This window comes from Lissotriton vulgaris, chromosome 1_1 (assembly GCF_964263255.1).
Source record: "Lissotriton vulgaris chromosome 1_1, aLisVul1.2, whole genome shotgun sequence".
NCBI classification, from domain to species: domain Eukaryota; kingdom Metazoa; phylum Chordata; class Amphibia; order Caudata; family Salamandridae; genus Lissotriton; species Lissotriton vulgaris.
Genome location: NC_141685.1, coordinates 356,895,813 through 356,910,928, shown reverse-complemented (window position 1 = coordinate 356,910,928; position 15,116 = coordinate 356,895,813).

The following is a 15,116-nucleotide window of genomic DNA, read 5'->3' as shown; positions in this document are numbered from 1 at the left end:
TAGGATTTTGTCTTAAGTTAGTTCTGTGAACCGGGCCCTCAACATGCAAAGGTATCACCTGCCAGGATTCCTTGATGCAAATTACATGAGTGGTGAGGGAAAAATCAAGCCAGTCATGGGAGGTTATGAAAGTATGAGAGGAAAAGCCTGAAGGGTAGATAAAATCCAAAGGAGTGTTTAAACTACCCCGGACCACCCCAGATGGGAAGCATTCTCGGCTGCCGGACATCCGTCTACAGCCTACAGATCATTCAGGGCACCATACCGATTGGAAAGTATGAGAGGAAAAGCCTAATTACCCACTAGGGGAGGGTTAATAGGACAAAAAGCAGGACTGGAGGGAGCCTGAGATGGATGTCTATAGAAAAAGCCTAGGGGAAGGAGTGAAACATTACCCCCCAAAAAATGAGCAGATGAAACGCTGTGTAAAATACTCCTCACAAACCTAGGGTGCCCAAAGTTTATAATGACGCAGTTTCCATTGAGTGTTTGTTTGGAGGTCCTTTCCACCCACCCTTCGGGTCAGGAGAATTTGATCATTTCCTGTGATTGGGAATATGTACTTGGACTGTAATTTCTTATTTGTATAGGCAACTCTACTGAGCCATGAGTCAGAGGTGGAACATTTGCCATAATTACCACAAAGAGGCAACAGGCAGGGGCATTACTACCCAATAGGGGTAACAAGCGGGGGAATAAGTTTATCACTTCAAGGTTTGGACATGCAACCCCTCTACCCTGCAGCCCTGTTGCGCCCCTTCCACCCATAACAAGTTTCTGGCTGAAGCCTTAGTCGGCTACTTGTTAGGGATGGCAGCTATGTTAGTTATCGCAGCTGGTTATGACCATTGCATGCCCCGCATAGGATTAGGGGGTCGAGAAGGTAAGTGCAAATAGGTCAGTATAGCTTTACAGATGTACTTTATATGTATATATATTACCTACTGGCGGTCGCCCGTAGGTATATATAGTTAGGATTTTTTTCCTATGGGATTTCTGAAAATTCTATGTCGAATAACTTTGGTGTTTGTGGACGGAATTGGCTGAAATTTTCAGGAAAATGGCACATTTTGTTTCTGAGCAGCCCCTGAAAATGTGGGGGGGTTTCGTCAAGGGGGGGCTGAGAAAAAAGTGGGGGTCCCAAAACATGTTTTTCCCATTCATTTTTCCTTTGGGCGGTTGGAATCACTTTTAGCTCGAACGGCTGAATGGATTTATACGAAACTTGGCAAAATTGTAGATTTGGTTTGCCCGACGTGCCTTTGCTATGTCTCAATATATGTGCTCCAGTGGATTTTGAGAAATTAACATTTGAAAAAACAGATATATCTGTGACAGCGTCCCGGTTAGCGCCCCGGTTCGCGTACCTGACGCGTAACGGAACTTCGCGAGGAGAAGCGGATTGGCTCCCCAGTGACTGTCAACATTCTAAACAGTCCGGAGCGGCCGCCATCTTGTGTCTCGGTAGGATCGAGACACAAGAGGTGGAAAAAACAAAGTGGGAAATGAGCATAAGGAGGCAGAGTACATCCTCCCTGACCCCCTAGGTTTGATGAGGGGGCTTTAAAAGGGCCGCGCGGGGCAAAAAAAAAAATGGTATTATCGGTTTTTTTGCGGGGGGAGCGCCCGGTACGCGCACCGGGAAGCGGTCCGGGGAGCGTAATATACGGAAAAAAGAATGAAAGAATGTTCAAATATTGTATGTTTATTGATTGTTCTTTTTGTTGTATTTTTTTATTTTTTTTATTTAAGTACCAACATGTAGGTACCAATGCAGAGTCTAAAAACAAATATACACCGTTTTCTTTGGAGATATCTTGCATGTTGTTTCAGAAGTTATTGTGGTATATGGAATTCATAGCATAGTCTGTGAGGAAAGCAGAAAGAACATGGAGGCAGGAGATGATAAAGAGATGTTAAATGCACATTGGAGATAATATAGTGGGAGAAAGGAATTAAATATGGGCAAACTTACTATGTAACACAAAAAAAGTTGCACAGTATATTTTAAGTCTCAGTTTATATTTTATCTTTTGGGTACTATTTCATAATTTTCATATTAAAAAGAATAATGTCTCAAACAATTTTAACTTTTAAAATTTAAATTTATTGTTCTGATTTTTCATAATCTAAGAGAATTTGTAGCATTAAATCATCAGGAATTTCCTCCTTTTCATTCCAAGAATCACATCAACATTCTTCAGCACATTTAATTAATTCTTCGTCTAATGAGTCATCCAAAAAATCAATTTCTTCATTTTCTTCCTTTGGATTGTTTTCAATCTTAATTTGAAAGGAAATATTATTTTCTTTCTGTTCTGCTTCCATTTTCTTGCTGTAAATTGCATTAAAAAAATATATCAGTGGAGATAGGGCACTGTTGGGTTTAAGTTCACACAGGTGCTTGTGAGTTTTTAACAGTGAAGTAATCTTTGGGCAGTGCATGGTTTCAGGCAGGAAGTAAAACTATTAAAAAGTGCCTGTGATGAAGCCTGAGTAAATTCATAATTATACCACAGAAGCCTAACTCAATCAATAATTTAAATAATTAAGTCTTTCTCAATGACTAACTCTTATAGAGGGACAGTATGTAACTATCTGAAAACGTTTTCCTTATTTAATTTAAAGTGCATAACATAGTCCTCCTTCCAAATTTTTAAAATTATATCTTACCTTTGAAAAAGAAGTTAAAGTTCACAGTCAAAATGCTCTTGAAATGTACTTCAGGAAGTAGTAGTCAAAATGGCTGTGTTTCTCTCTCTTTCTTTATATATATTCAGGCACATAACCAATCAAATGTCATGAAATAATAGTAGAAAATGAAAGTAACATTTTAATTGGTTGTCAATTCTAACACTTCATATGTGTTTCTGTCATGTAATTTACCTCAGGATATTTAGTCAGTCCTACAGCATAATTTTCTCAATGGAATTCCTTCAAATTTGGGTAAATGGTAGGGACTGCTATGTAGTAGGGCCTATTCTATATTTGATGAAAGTGTCTCCAGTGGTTTTTCTGTAAATTACTTTCCCACCTTTTTTTAGCGAGCGCTCACCGGTGCGCGCACCGGTACGCGAATCAGCAGCGGTACGGGAGTTCTCCATTTTGTGTATCGGTCAAGTCAAGTCAAGTCATAAAATTTATATAGCGCACTACATACCCAGAGGGTCTCAAGGCGCTTAGGGAGGGGAGGAGGATTACTTGTCAAATATCCACGTTTTAAGTTGCTTTCTGAATGCTAGGTGGTTCTGGGTAAGGCGAAGGTAAGTGGGAAGTGAGTTCCATGTTTTAGCTGCCAGGTATGAGAAGGATCTACCTCCCATGGTGGTCTTGTTGATGCGAGGTACAGTGGCGAGGGCTTGGCTGGAAGATCGTAGTTGGCGGGAGGGGGCATTCTGGTCCGATTTCGTAGAGTGCTTTGTGTGCGTGGGTTAGAAGTCGGAAAGTGATCCTCTTATTGACGGGTAGCCAGTGGAGGTTTTTCAGGTGCCCAGAGATGTGTTCGTTACGCGGGATGTCTAATATGATCCTGGCTGAGGCATTTTGGATTCGTTGGAGTTTTTTCTGGAGTTTAGCGGTAGTACCTGCGTAGAGGGTGTTTCCGTAGTCCAGTCGGCTCGTGACCAGAGCGTGGGTGACTGTTTTCCTGGTTTCGGTGGGGATCCAGCGAAATGTTTTTTTGAACATGCGAAGAATGTTGAAGCAGGATGAGGAGACGGCGCTGACTTGTCTGTTCATTGAAAGTGAAGAATCCAGGATAACGCCTAGGTTCCGTGCGTGGTCTGTCGGGATGGGTGCTTTTCCGAGGGCTTCCGGCCACCAAGAGTCGTCCCATGCAGAGGGGGAAGTACCTAAGATGGGGACTTCTGTTTTATCTGAGTTCAGTTTCAGATGGCTGTGTTTCATCCATTCGGCAACTTCTTTCATTCCTTCATGTAGGTTAGTTTTGGCGGTGCTAGGGTCATTGGTGAGTGAAAGGATCAGTTGAGTGTCATCCGCGTAGGAGATGATGTTGAGGTTGTGTTGGCGGGCGATGGCCGCGAGGGGGCTCATGTATACGTTGAAGAGGGTGGGACTGAGTGAGGATCCTTGTGGTACGCCACAGATGACTTCAGTGGCCTCGGACTTGAATGGTGGAAGGCGGACTCTCTGGGTTCTTCCGGTGAGGAACGAGGTGATCCATTCAAGTGCTTTTCCTTGTATTCCGATGTTTTTGAGGCGTTGTAAAAGGGTGCTGTGGCAGACTGTGTCGAAGGCTGCAGAGAGGTCGAGAATTGAGACACAAGATGGAGGGGAAACAATGTTCCGAATGGGTCGAAGGGGGCACGGTAGACACTTTGTGACCCTCTAGGTTTTCTGAGGGGTGCTTAGGACGCTCATATAGACAAAAAAAAAATGAAAAATTTCGCGGGGGAGCGTCCGGTAGGCGCACCGGTAAGCGAACCGGGGAGCGTGCTACGATGAAAAATAATGAAAAAAGTTAGAAAAAGATTAACGTTTAGAATGATCAGAGGTAGGGTAGCTCTGAAAAGAGCTATTGGGTTCTGTGGCTGATTTAGGTACCTACAAGTAGGTCCAATGCACAGTTTTAAATTCAGGAGGAATATTCTATTCCCCTCATCTGAGAAGTGCACACCATCTCCTCTGTAGATGTCTTGCATGTTGTAATGCAAGTTATTGTTGTATATTGAACCCATTCTAAAGTCTCTCATGTAAGCAGAAAGAGATTTATTCACATGTTTCCGTGCTGTCTCAAATTGTGGACAAAATTGGTTGGACCAGTTCCATTTCTGTCTTTGGCATATATTGGAATATACCAAGGCAGTTTGGGGAAAAAGTGTCATCAATTGATGAAAGGTGTCCTTTAAAAGCATTTCCAGACCAACCCCAGTCATAGTGCCCAAATCATTTCCACCACAGTGCACTATTAAGAGGTCAGGGTTTGGCAGATGCATAAAACAATTATAATTAAAACATATAAAATATATTTTTCATTTAAAAGAAGAATACATTTTACAGCTTTTGATATTTGCTATTAAAAAACCATTGAAATTCACTGAAAAACCATAGGTTATAGACCATATATAGTTAGGAATTAGCATTTACAAAACCTTGAAAATTCACTGAAAAAACCATAGGTTATAGACCATATATAGTTAGGGATTAGCATTTACAAAACCTTATTTTACTCACACAAAACAATTGAAATTCGCATATATAGTTAGTTGCACTAACTATATATCGCGCACCCGCAATCCACTGCTGATGATGTCACATATTACATCATTCATGACATGGTCAGTGACATCACTGATGACATCACTGATGACATCTCAAATGACATCACTGATGACATCTCAAATGACATCACTGATGACATCACTGATGACATTTCATTTGACATTACTGATCACATCACTGATGATATCATTTATGTGATAATACAATGAATCTCTTCAGACTCTAATATAACCTTAGATACAATCAGTGTAAACAGACACTTACAGACTGTCACTCATCCATGGAGTTACTCACACACCTAATCAGTCATGCCAAGAATCAATCACACCTCCATTTCCTCAACTATACAGTTATACACACCTTACTTATTCAAACACATACTAACACATATTTATTATCTTATACAATCCCTGATACAAGTTCACAATGATCCATACAGCCACTCACACATTTACTGGCTCTTATGCACAGTTATTAATATATGTCAACTCTCACATGTACTGTGTTTTACATATGTACTTACTTTGACAAGTAGCACTGAGATATCCATTCAATCACCAATACACTCATGCACACAGTCAACCGCCCATACAGCTGTTTCCACATGCACTTTTGAACCCATACATCTAGTGAATCAACTGCTCACACATCTATGCACAGAGTCATACACCTCCAAGCCACCCACACACACACTCAGTCTCCCATACAAATACTTGGGCAACCAATCAATAATCCATATAGTTACTCATATAGCTACTGATCAACACATGCAGCAGTTTACAGAACAACAGAAATAAAGATGCACAAATTAAGACAGTTTAGTCACTAACCCATGCACTCAGTGAGACACATTTAATCACTCTCTCATACAGTCAGTCATGCACCTACTAAATCCTTCATCCAGACACTTATACATTCACTCATTCTCCAATATGTAAGACATATTTTAACTTTACAGAAACATACAGTCACTGGATGATGTCATCAGTGATGTCATCAGTGATGTCACTGACCATGTCATGAATGATGTAATATGTGACATCATCAGCAGTGGATTGCGGGTGCGCGATATATAGTTAGTGCAGCTAACTATATATGCGAATTTCAATGGTTTTGTGTGAGTAAAATAAGGTTTTGTAAATGCTAATCCCTAACTATATATGGTCTATAACCTATGGTTTTTTCAGTGAATTTTCAAGGTTTTGTAAATGCTAATTCCTAACTATATATGGTCTATAACCTATGGTTTTTTCAGTGAATATCTATATATATACATATATATTAACAAGGTACATATATGTAGAGTTATATATGGTACAACTTTGCTTACCTATAGAAAACTACGTTCATTATATTTTTGTCATCAATATTCTTCACACAATATTTTGTCCCACGATAGTTCTGTAAACAGCCCAAAGGAGATCGGTGTTTGTACAGCATACTATGTCTGAATGAATGAAATAAGAACAATTGTAACAAATTGGGTTTTTGATAGAGGGAGTGAAAACTCTTCTCAAGCAACCGCAATCCTTGTCAGGGTGAACCACAAAAGTCACCAAACTAACCTTTGCTCAACCCTCCGGTCGCTTCTCCATAAGCAGTCAGGTTTCACTGAGAGGCACTGTGTTAGCTATTTATGCAGAACACAAATATAAATAACGTTATAAAACAACACAACAGATATCCCACACCACTTTAGATAAATATAGTAAAATGTAATAAATATAATGAGGCCAAAATAACAAAAATTCAATCAGTAGAAGGTAGATATGGAATTTTAATGGTTTAAGTAAAAAATAATGCCACAAAGCAGAAAGTGCTAACGGTGGGTATCTGGTCATGCTAGAATGGGACAAAGTCACAAGTTCAGGCCGACCGGAGTGTGAGACACATACAAATCCCACTGAGAAAGATACTGTATCAAACTCTGGCATGCAGAGTTCAAAACATCAGGATTTCACAGGAGGAGCCCAACTGATGGCAGCCAAGGGTCCAGGAGCTGGGAGGCACCTCACTCCAGCAGAGGTCAGCAGGTCAGCTGGGCAGTTGCAGGGAGGCTGCTGTAGCTTGCTGTGTCCCTTTAACTCAGAGCAGGAAGTCAATCAACTGACCCTTGTAGTCTCTCTGGTAGTCCAGGATCAAGCAACAAGGCAGGCTTCAAGCAGCAGGGCAGTCCTGTGGTAGTAGCAGGGCAGTACGCTGAGGTACAAAATAGGCCTTGTGAAGCAGGACTGTCCTCTGAAGTACAAGGCAGCCGTACTAGGGGTCCTCCGGAGGTCCAGCAGTGAACTGAAGAGTGGGTCTAACTGTCCTATTTGTTATACCTAGTGCAAGTTTTGAAGTGGAAGAAACTTCTGGAGTTCTATCACCCCCACAGATGGTTCTGGAATTTATTTTCTTCCTCCCTGCCAAGGTCCCACGATGTCTAGGGTGACAAATTTCTGGTGTCAAGTTCTTTGTGAGTGTGCTGAGGCAGTTCCTTTGAAATATAAGTGGGGCAAGGAACAGCTCTGCCCCTCTCACCCTGACAGGAGGACTCTCTCCTAGCTACACCAAATTCCTTTTGTTTCCTGTCTCTGCCCAATATGCATTCCTGATGGGTGAGCAATTAATGGGCCCATTCAGCTTGAAACTCCTGGAAGGCCTCAGAAAGTTTAGAACAGGAATATGGCAACTTTCTAAAAGTGGAATTTTCAAAATTGTAGTCTACAATCCTACTTTAAGATCAAATAAGATTTCAAATTACAATTCATTTGATTCCAAACATGACATTTCTACCTGCTCCCAATGAAACGTTAGTACTAATCGAATGTAATAAAGTAACCCATCGCTATTGTATGGGAGAGGTGGGCCTTATAGTAGTGAAAAACAAATGTAGGAATTTTTAACAACCATGACATGTAAAACTTAAAAACCCATTTCCTGTCCTACTTTTAAATACAATGCACCCTGTCCTATGGGCTTTTTAGTGCCTATTTTTGGGAAAGCTCATATGTATTAAAAAGGGAGATTTGGGCCTTGAAAAGGTTTGTTTTTGCCTGGCCGAATTGGCAGTTTAAACCTGCACTACAGTCTGCAATGACAGGCCTGATACATGTTTTAAAAGGCTATCTTTTGTGGGTGGCACAAGGAGTGATGCTCCCCACTAGAGCAAAAACAACAGTTGATGGACAGAATGCAGAACAATGTCATACATTCACCCCAGTACAGAGATCTGGGCCTAAATCCATCGTTTTTTGCACTCCACACCACCCCAGTTCAGACATAGCCATATGCAAATCAGCCTTGACCCTGTGCCTCATGGGAACAGTCCAGCCCGAACTGCCAAGCCATGCCTTTCCTGGACCGGAATCAAGCATCCCATTGGTTTTTCTTTGTTCACCCTAAGTTGGAAAGGTATGCTCAGACGTGAGTCCCTTGCTCACTTTGATACTGGATTCAAGCAAGCCCGGCTGAAGACAGCTGGAATGCCAGAAACCGGTCCTGGGAAGCTTGATTCCGGTCGTTCTGAAAATTCTCAATGCGTTTTTTTTGCTGGAAAGTCGTCCACAGTTTAGTTTACATTTACTGCATGGTTGAAAATTCTTCTTTCAAGCAAAGTGGTCAATTTATCAGTAACAATTTAGGCAGAAGGGATTGAGAACTAGGAGGCCTATTATGACGGCGGACGGACTTGCGTCCGTCCCCCACCTCCGAGGTGGAGGGACCGTCCGCAGGGGCAGCGGTGGTCCCTCCGTTGGAATTAGGATGTGACCGCCACCGTGGCGGTCACATCCCTTATATATAACATTGCGGCAGGTGCTGCTTTAAGAAGCACCCGCCGCAAAGTCAAATATGCATGCTGTGCATTTGCATATACAAAGCGGCAGCCACCACTCTGTGCCTGACACATTGTGCATGCAAATACAGGGGGGTACCATAGGTACCCCCCATGTGCATCCCCCACCCCAACACCCTGGGGGCTCACAACGGGCCCCCAAAAACAAAAGACCACATGCCTTTCCAAGGCGGAGAAGCAGCCGTGGAAAAGCATGTTTCCGCCTGCATTGTAATATGGCTGGCGGTGTCTTGCAGACACCGCCACCATATTTGCGTACACCCACTGCGGATCAGCGGCGGACGGACTTGGCGGACGTCGGTAGTGACATCTTTCTAAAAGGGATGCCTTCTGTAATGGACACTGGTTGAATGAACTAGCCATTCACCAGTTTGGCGCTGACTCGGATGCAATTTAAGTAGCAGTAGCATTTAATTGGCGTTAGCCAAACAACTGGCCTTTGTACTTTAACATTTTGCTTAAATCCACTGGGTGACTTCCTGGCTGCCCCATACTCTCAATTTATTTGGTTGAAATATTGATTGGATAGAAAAGTGTGTGTGTGTATGCACCCGAATTGTGTGTGAAAGAGTGCATGTGTGTGCACAAGTGATGGGTAAGAGAGGGAGACATTTAGACCTTCTACAGTCTAGTGTGTGCATCAGTCCTCATGGGTACCCCTGCATGGGTCTACGAAGGATCAGCAGTGCTAGTGGTCGGTGTAAGTGCTGAATTCTGCTTTGAAACTGACAAGTATCAGTTCATGCTTTTTTGTTCAAACCTTTTACTTAAGCAAACCTAGATGAGTGTTTTGAAACCACTTCAATAATTATATTTTGCATTCCTTTCGCGCTTTGCACTTCATCCAACATTTAAATCGGTTAAAAGCTTTGAACAAGGGCCGACTAGACTGTCAGTTGCACTCGACAGATGAGCAGAATTTGTAAATAATGGAAAAATAAATCATAGAGGTAAAACAAATACGTTGTGCAAGTAGGATTACAACATATTATTGTATTTTTTAAATTATTAACATATTTTATTATAAGTATTGGCACTATAAAATGCTGTGCTGTTAATGGAAGGGCACATTTGAAAACGCTTTGCCTATTACTTTTGCATGTTTTATATGAAAAGTATATTACCTTAGATAGACTAATAAAATATACATATATATTTTGGGCAGAGTGCAGACAGCTCTAATAAAAATGCCATTTGCAGTTAAAGTGGTTGCATTATAAAGGTATTATTGTGGAACATGGTGTGCAGATGTTCTCTAGCCAGTCTCACTGGCCAGTCTTTTGTTGTATATGAACATTAGTCCAATTTAAACATTTAATCTGTCATGATGTTTACAAAGGCTTCCAGGAGCAGTGAATATCCGTGTTGCAAGATCTCCTCTCTTAGTCAGGGTGGAAGGGGGCGCTGCAATCTGTAGCCCAACATGAGGGACATAATCAATGAATATTCTATCTGTATACAGTGACTAGTACTAGAGTTCGCTGGTTTCTAAGCGCCACCAATGTTTGATGATTAGAGAACTGTGGCATTGGTAAATAAAGGAAATTGTCCAGGATTCCTGACATGATCAAGTGTTTAAGCCAGGATTATAATGTGCACATCCCAGTCCTTACATAGACAGCTTTCTTAACTGCTTCTCCTCCCATGATCGTATTACTTGGTGTGGAAGGCGTTCTGGAAGACGCCTTGCAGCCCCACAGGTATATTTATGCGGTGTGTTGCTGTGGTATTGCTTTATCTTTATGGAACCTTCTAAGGGAGGTTATGATGGAAGGAATTCTGGGAATGTTTATTCCTGAACGTTTTATCCACTGAAGAAACTTAAGTGCACAACTCATTTTAAACTGAAGTGTGTGGATCTCACATAGATAGATAGATAGATAGATAGATAGATAGATAGATAGATAGATAGATAGATAGATAGATAGATAGATAGATAGATAGATAGATAGATAGATAGATAGATAGATAGATAGATAGATAGATAGATAGATAGATAGATAGATAGATAGATAGATAGATAGATAGATAGATAGATAGATAGATAACCCAAAAATTCGAAAGGGGAATAAGATTATACCGATGCACAAAACGTGTATTAAGTTTTCACCAATGACGATGGAAATCTACCTCAAAAAGCAGATTTTCTTTGAGTTGATCTGTTTGCTGTCCCTGTCAGCTGCCACTCGTTTTGAAGGACTGGGCTTTGTCAGAGAAATCCCAAAAGTAAGGTACAGTGCTAGGAGGCTCACAATACATTGGGGATTTGTGGGGTAGCCGACCGCAGGGAGGTCTGACCCCCTGGTAACTTGGAGAAGTGGAGCAGTCTGGCAACTGCTCCGGGGTGTGGCGTTATTTGAGCTACTTTTGTGGCCCAATGGGTATTTACCCAGACATTTTGCTCGTGCCAGCCACCATTTTGTGGGTAACAAAGTGGCTGGTACTTAGGGATAGTAGTTTTGGGTTTTTTGGCATATTTCAAATAGCATTGTGCTTCTCGCACTAGTGTGATGGTTGTCTTACTACAGAGATGTCAATGTCCTGGTGGCCCAGGACATGTAGCTGCTGAAGGCTCCGGGGTACCTGGATCTGCTGACGATGGTGGCTTCACAGCATGGCAGTCACCCCATGAGAAAGGCAGTGGAGAGGTAGCGGTTATGGTATGCTCCAGCAACGGCCCGTGGAGGGAGTTTCGGTGGGGCGGAGAGGCGGGGCGGGGGAGGGGCAGGGTGGGGGTGCTAAAAACTAGAGTATGGATAATTGAAGGTAAGTAAACAATGTAATTAATAAAACGAATTTCGTAGCGCGCCCTGCATCGCAAAATGCATGTAAAGATAGACTTATGTATTGTTTAACTAAACGCACTGCTTGCTATAGTTTCATTTTTGTGAGATGGCTATCTATTTTAGCATGCAAAGATAAAAAACATATTTTTACTAAAGTTATGTTATATTTCTGTTTAAAACTTTTATTAAGACACGACAATGGAGTTCATACATAAACTCTGGAATAGGCTACTGCACCTACATTCCATTGATAACATAATTTTACATTTACATGCTACAAAGCATATAACCCATTCACAAAAGTCAGCTTTGCTTTGAAAAATATCAGTCAATGACATGATTTCTGGGTCTCTCCTAACCTAGGGGGAGGGCCAAGCAAAGTTATGGGAAAAATACAATCCAATCGAAGGCCCAGCACAGCATTATTGGGCACGATTCTAGAGTTTAGTGAACAATATAGTATTAGCTCATAGCTGAGCTCAAGAGCCTGCCCCTTGAGGAATGTTTTGATATTGGACACTATAATATTCACTGCACCCTAGAATATTGTTCTATAATGCTTTACAGGGCTTTGGTTGGGATTATATTTTTTGGCCATAACTGTGCTTGGGGTAGTCCTAGGAGGATGGGACCACCACCAATCGTTCTGCATGGTGTGCTCTTTGTTTTCAAGGCATCTGCTTGGTTATCTCCCTAGGTTAGGACATCAAAATCATCACCTCTCTCACTGCTTTCTGTATTTTCCCTTTCACTTTTGTGAGATGCATTTGTAGCACGTAGTACAGTTACTTGTCGTTTTACCAAGGCTATGTGAGGTTTCTGTTCTAAAATATGATATAAATTTAAAAAATAAATACTTATATCCAATTACAAATTGGAGCCCAGAGTTTTTGGTCAAATATCTTTCTTTTCAATCCCTTTAGTTTATACACAGTATTTTCAAGTTGATAAATGCTTAATAATTTAGACTGCCAGTGATGAAAAGCTGGAGTGTCAGCATCTAGCCAACGAGAGGTTATACAATATCGGTATACAGACATGCAAATAAACAAAAAGCCTTCTTCTGCAATCGTTTTTCTGCCGACTTGATCTGACTGGATTCCAAGTATTACCAATTCTGCGGATAGCTCAATAGGTGTCCCTAAAACATTATTTAAAAAGCATTGTAGTTCCATAATAAATTGGGCTAATTTGGGACAACCATAAAACACATGAATAGAGTCCGCAGCAACGTAGTTACACCGGCTACACATATCTTATATTGTTTGTATTTAAGTGCTACCCGGTCAGCTAACTAGGAATAAGCTACAGCACGTTCGATAGTTAAAGCACGTTGGGCTTCTTCAATACCTTGACCAGATTTCATGCTAGCAGCAAGTTTTAACTCTGCCTTCATCACTTTATCCAATTCTTTCTTAAATTTGTTCCGTTTATTTTTCTGCTGAAAATTGGAGTAACTAATGGTTTCTCCCCTTATTATTGATTGGAAAGTGTTCCAGACTATTTGAACAGAAGCCGTCTCATTATTACATGAAAAGAACTCGTTGATAATTTTGGCCATGTATGAAAGATAATCCTCGTCAGTCAGCAAATTTCTTTGAAACGACCACTGTCTGTTAGGACCTTTATTTTGGGAGAGTAATTGTATTTCTAATACAACAGGGTTATGGTCCGAAACAAGTTGTGGCATTATATCAATATTAGCTTTCTTGATGAGGTCTGGAGAAATAAAAAAATAATCTAAACGTACAAACTTTTGATGCGGGACCGAGACAAAAGTGAATCCAGGATCAAAAGGTCGCAATTTAATCCACACATCAATCAACCCATTCCCTAACACTAATTCCTGAAGGGCTCTATAGGTCCTGGTCTTGCGCCCTTTATATTTCCAATTTATCCTAATATTAAAATCAGCTTCGATATGAATAATTAAATCACCACAAAAAATTATAGGTTGACACCAGGCAGCAAGCTCTAGGTTGACCGAATTCATTAACTCACTATCATCTAAGTTCGGGCCGTACAAAGAACAAATAGTAAACCTATTGCCATCAATAATAATTTCTACCAATCCCCATCTCCCCCATTTATCTCCTAACGCTCTAACACATTTCCCTAGCCCCTGTTTCATAAAGAGAGCAACTCCTCTTTTTATCCCAGTCTGTTTTGAACATACTAAAAGTTGAAGACCTAGATTTTTTAACAGATTCCGCTTATCCCAAGAAATATGTGTTTCTTGTAAACACAAAATATCGATTTGTAGTAGTTGAATTATTTTGCGTAAGATCCCCTTCTTTTAAAAGTCATTAAGGCTGTTAATATTCAGTGTGCACAACTTTACTTTCTTATCCATTGTTATACTTCAAAAATTAAAAAAATAATGCTCCTCTTTTTTAACTCATACCACACAAACATAATGAACATAATACAATTGTCTGCTCTGCTGTACATTCGGGAATAACTACCGCTGTCTTACACCCCACCCCCCTCCACCACCAGCACCACCACCACCCCAAGCCTTCAACCAACCCCACCAACCCACCCCCCACCCCACCAACCCGTCCCACCCATCCCACCACATGAGGCACTAGGACCATTAGTCCCTGGGAACCAAAGGAGCCCCCTCTGCTCCCTTTAAGGTTAGAAAAAAGAGAAATATCGTTTAACAGTATCCATCTTCCTTAATTTGCCGATGTTCACTCAAACAATATAAAACTATTGAAAGCAAAACCACCAGCTAAGTTTCCAGAATCGGGTTGTTAAATGGAAAGACAAGCTAATTACTAACCTCATATCCTAAACTCTTTAAGATACTGTCAAACGGGGCCATAAGATTAAGTACATTTAGATATAGCTTTTTTACAGTGGCATAAAATATTCCTTAGCCAGTATCTCTGAAAAAGAAATTTGAGTTTGTCCTTTCACAGTTACTTTTAACTTCGCCGGGTTTTGTTGATACACAGTCGCTCCTTTCTCCTGAAATCCAGCATTAAAGTATGGACACTACTTCGCACGGCGCTGCTAAGTGTAAATAATGCAGCAGTGAGTCCCAAGAAAGAACAGGAGATCTACCGGAGTGATCATTGTAAACAAGATTTACAAGGATCTACAAGAGAAACAAAGGGCATGCTCTAAAACCCATCAGCATGCACCTGTGGGAAATATGGTCTTAACCACTGTAGTCAAGGACATAATGATGCTCCCTGAAGGACGTCTGCTAAAGATCTAGTCTAAGAGCCTATAGTAAGGAA